The sequence below is a fragment of the Podarcis liolepis genome (genome assembly GCF_965112155.1).
Source record: "Podarcis liolepis genome assembly, chromosome: 1".
In the NCBI taxonomy this organism is placed as follows: Eukaryota; Metazoa; Chordata; class Lepidosauria; order Squamata; family Lacertidae; genus Podarcis; species Podarcis liolepis.
This window is the reverse complement of record NC_139554.1, coordinates 69,062,647-69,068,151: the sequence shown is the minus strand read 5'-3', so window position 1 is coordinate 69,068,151 and position 5,505 is coordinate 69,062,647.

Below are 5,505 nucleotides of genomic sequence, written 5' to 3'. Positions count from 1 at the left end.
TGTTTCTGCATTTTTCCCTAGCATCATTATCCTATTTACTAATTTTGAACTCAGTTCTCCAAGTGTGGATCTATATATTGCCAAAATGGTACCATTCACACACAGGAGGAAGAGGTATCAGCAGGTTTATGAAAGTATTTAAGGATAAACCCTTGGGTGGTGAAGAATCAAAACAGCTCAGTGAAGACAGCATGCTCTGTGGCCACAGAATTCTGACTGATTATTGGGGAGTGAAACATAAAACAAGAATGGGAGGGATTATTATGGGAACAGCTGACTGATAAACTGAACAGGAGCACTCTACACTGCAACATTTTTTTGCAGATCCCACTTGTTCTGTAAATCAAATTCCACTTATGATAGAAGTATAACAAGATTATGTACTAACCTAATTAAAATAATAGCATGAAATAGTTCTTTTTTTATTTGCTGCCAGAATTAACTAGTCCAAACTTCTGTTTAAACTTTAAATGTGGTGTAAGTAAGATATAACAGCTGTAGTGGAGCAATTACTGGTTATGTACTACATTTTGCAAACAATTCCTTCTGGAGCAGGATATCCAAAGGTGCAAGCCCTTCTACCTCCTGCTGTCTTCCATAAGATGTGTATACTTTTCAAACCATCTGAGAATTAACTTACATGTCACTGATCAAGTACCTGATTGTGTGAGTTGCTCAGTCAATACACAAGATTAGTGGGCAGTTTTACTAGACAATGGCAGAGTAGGAAGGAAAGATCTATTGCTAGTTCCCTTAGGCAGCACACTTTGGGTCCACTTTGTTTAAAAAAGCCAAGTGTAAAAATGCACCAGCAGAATATTAGTGTAATAAAGCAGCAGGAATATCCCAAGAAGCAGGGGAGGACCAGATACAGGCTATGCCACTATATGCCTATTAGTGATATAATTTGCAAAGCAAAAGTTACTTTGGTGTCTTCCTCCCATGCAGTAATGTCACATGTTTCGTTTGGAACGAATTATACTTCTCAGATTGTAGATATCCATTTGCTGGGAGGCTTATTAAGGGCAATAAGCTGGACATACATAAAATTCACTATAGGCAGAATAGTACATAAAGCTGCCTTATAAAAGCTCTATTAGTCCATGTAACCCAGTTCTGTGAACTCTGACAAGTAGTTGCTCTTCAGGGTCTCTGCCAGAGGTTTATCCCATCACCTACCTGATCCTTTTTAACTGGAGAACCAAGAGATTGAACCTTGACATGTGCTGTATCACTGTGCTATGGTCCCTCCCCAAAAGAAATCCTTAATTTGGGTGGTGCCAGAGACCAAGATAAGAGCATAGCCTCCCCCCCCCAAAAAAAACCCAGATTACTCCCAAAGGAATGTGACTGTTGTGGTTCTGGTTGTGTAAACACCACAAGGCTGACTATGTGACAAGTGTTCTTTGGGGGTATGAATGTTCCAAAGAGATCTCTGCCTCTACAATAATAATAATTTAGGGCAAGGAGATACAAATGGGACTCTTTAGAGCATGGAGTAATCTAGACTTCTCTTGCTACAGTTCTGCTGAGAAGAAATATGCGAGTAGTTAATGAAGATTACTTACGTTATCTGTGATTTTTCTAAGTTCCTTACAAAGTCCTCTAGGATCTGTGTAATGTTTATATGGGAAGGCACTATAATCAATATAGTGCTGAGAAAGAAGTCAAAAGAGTATAACCATAGCCTTTGTTATCGTTAAAGGTCAGCATTCCCTCCTGTTGGGAGAATATCAATATTGACTTTGCAAGATTATGGGCTGTTGCACATGAACACGCACCCACAGGAGCAAATACTAAATTTTAAGAGACAATTTTGCCAGTGGGAGGATGTCAGGGATCGAAGGCTGTGATGTCTGAGAAGAATAAAAATAAACTTTAAGCAGCAAAATGGAACACTACAGCTGCAGTCATATATTCTTACCTGTAATAAGGCCAATTGAATTCAATAGGATTGTCTTGCTGAGTAAAGGCAGAGAATTGTGCTGTAAGTAGTTTACAGTGCAATCCTATTCATATCTGGGAAAATTTACAACTTGGTGGTATTTAAAGTATACCTGTATTTAGTAATTTTTATTTTGTTGCGTAAGCAGGAAAAACACTGACTAATGAAAGAAGAGAGTATTTTCCTTTATTTTGTCATTTATCTGGACAGATTGACCAAATTAATATCCATGTATTGCTGTCTGTTATAAGTCATACTGTACATTCAAAAGTGAATGCAGCTGTCAAGTTACTAGTCCACTGATGTACTTTCCAGAGCTGCAAGACAAGTCTGACTCTAGAGCTTTCATAATGGCCAACATTATTTCCATCTGGCATGTCTAAGACAGCAGGAATATAGTTCTACAGTATGTGGATATTTGTAAACTGGGTTAAATGCAAATCTGATGAGAGGACTGTCATCCACATCACATGTATCCAGGCAGTTCCACATCACATGTACCAAAAAAACTACACCTATCTGCCTTTCAGCATCAGTGCACTGGATGCCTACTGTTGTGGTTTTGCTCCATAACAATCCAGAGCAAACCTCAACGTTAGTTAGCAAAGTAAGCACGATGCAGGATTCCAAAAAATAAACCATACGCAACCAGCTTCATTCAGTAATTATTTACTGAAGGTAAATAGCATAACAGTCACAAATCCAACTCTTCAGGATTGACATAGTCATTAATAATCCAGTTGCAGCAAAACCTTAACTTAAACTTAACAATAAGACTAAAAACTTAGGCACTTCAGCATACTATGTACAGATCACCACACAGAAACAAAGTAGAGAGAACCAAGAAGGAAAGAGAAAGTCAAACCAGGCTCCTTCAGGCCTATTATTATAGGAAGCATGACCTTGGGAGAAAGAGATAAAAGGACTAGTTTGAATCAACTTGGCTCAGCTTCTCTGAAGGAATAACCCAAACATCAGGAACCTTTTGCTTACCAGGCAGAAGAGAAACTTGACTTGTCAGCTAGAAACCTCCAGCTTCTATCACAGAGAGAAAGTTTCAGAACCTTATCCAGAACAGAATAGAAAAGATCTCTGCACTTTAAACCAATACTTTCTGTACTTAAAAAATGCAAGCCGTGACACCTACATGTTATTTCCAGTCTAATCTGAGAGCCATCCCATAGATCCTGGACACTAACACTTGCTGGATTAGTAACAATTTTAACTCCAGTCTAGGGGGGGTTTGTTTAAATATCTGCCAATGTATCTTTCCAGCAGTGTTGCACTGAATATATGTTTGTCTGAACACCTTATTGCAACCATTTGTAGAGGTCAAAGGTAGAGCTTGGCAAGGTGAGTAGGCATATTGGATTGCCTGGTGTACTAGGAGACTCAGAAGAAACCAAGGTCTCTTGACCAAACTGAGCTATAATTGCAAATACTGCAAAGCTGTATTGAATTTGCAGTACAACAAACAGAATAAAATAACCATTGTCCCCAAATAGCAGGTAGAGTGTAAAAACTTGCATCTCACTCAGTTATGCCTGATAAATGACTTCCCAACTAGTCAAAGAGCAGGGCTGGTTCAGAGGATAAAGTTTGTGTGGCATAGGCATCAAACTGAAATTGCCTATCCAAGAGATGCCACATCTTCCTTGCTTCTTTAATGGTTAGGAGGAAGACCAGTAGTGTTTTTAGATGTATGGAACCCAGTGCTTTCCAAACCAGGAGTGACACAAAGAGTGGAATTCACAGTACAATGCTGACAAATTTTAATGATGGTTGTTGTTTTTTAATCTGCAGATTGCTGCAGAAATGTGGAGAACTTAATTTAAGATGGAAAGAATGAGAAATTGAAAGAACAAAAAATGTCAGATCCTTCCATTCCTAGTCCTGGATGTTTTTCCAGACTAAAGGTCCTAAATGCATCATTACAGTTTCCTCTAGTTAGGAGAGTAGTTGTTGGATACACAACATTGCTGAAATGATTAGCTTTGGTTAAATAAAAGGCCAGCGCAAACATTGCTATCAATTCAGCAAAGACTGACCAGGATAATGAACAGATAATTAAGAGCACCAAGGTCAAATTAGCCCATGAGAGCTTATCAGTCATAACATTACTTGTATCTATCTGTAATGTTTAGTGTAATGTGCCCTTTTTTGTTTGTTCACAAGCTGTTTGTGAAACAAGGTTGGTTAGTGCTCCAAGCAGAATGTTACATTTGAAATGGCACAATCACCAAATACCCACCAATCACATTTGTGAGCTGCATTCATACTCTCACCACAACCGGAGCTCCTCAACATTTCACCTCACACTCAAAAGCCAGGGTAACTCACATCCCTCACTCACTGCCAGCTCTCCATCCAGTCTCCCACCTATTTTAAACAGCAAGTTGCTGTTTCTTATAGACGAAGCCTACAAAATATGAACAGCCCATAACCATTATGTGCAGGTGCTGTCTTAAAATTCTTCTTCTTCTTCCTCTTCTTCTTTGGCGATCACTCGTAGCCAAGTAAGATTGTCTTCCATAAACAAATAGTGCAGTACCTACTGATAGAGATATTAGAAAGAATCAAAAAGAGGGCAGAACAATTATTACACTGTGCATGTATTGGCTTTTTATAAAGCCACAATGCATATATACTTGGAGCAAGCCTGTATTGAACTCTATGGGACTTATGCCTGAGGAAGCATGTGTAGGCTGCACATCATTTCTATATATTGGTTGAGAACAAGGAGTCAAGAAGGCAACAGACTTTTGCCAGTGTTTGTCCACAGACAGCTTTCCAGGTCTTGTGTCCAGCATGACTAAACTGCTTCTGGCGCAACAGAACACCATGACAGAAGCATGGAAACGGTATTTACCTTACCGCTGCAGCAGTACCTATTTATCTACTTGCACCAGTGTGCTTTCGAACTGCTAGGTTGGCAGAAGCTGGGACAGAGCAATGGGAGCTCACCCAGTCGCACAGATTCAAACTGCCGACCTAATCAGCAAATCCAAGAGGCTCAGTGGTTTAGACTACACCACCACCCGCTTTTAAATCTCATGTTTCTGACAAGGTTAACATGATAATGATAGTTGTTTCCTCCCATATAAACAACCCTGTGAGGCAATTTAGGCTGAGAGATGGTAACTTATCACACAGTGACCATATTTCCTGGCTGAATGGGGATTTCAACCGTGGTCCTTGTGTAATTATAAAATACTTTGTGGCTGTGCATTGGGGCCTACTCTCTGCTAAATGTGCCTAGGGCTGAAGCCCAAGATGCTGAAGTGTGATTCAATGGTAGGAGCAGGGCTTTTTTCAGTCAAAACTCAGTTTGGGCACCTCTCAGGCGGGTGCCATTGCTATTATAAGAGAACAAGAGAGGTGTTCGTGGCAAGTTCTACCATTTATAGAAAAATAGCACTAGGTACGAGGCATACACATTAGGTATCTAATTATTCAGCTGGGATAGCAGCAAGGGTGAGGTGCTCCTTTTGGAAATTTGGAAGTGTTTAGATTTAAACCCATTTGGGCGTGTCTTTGGAGAAGGTTCCTACCGGAGTCAT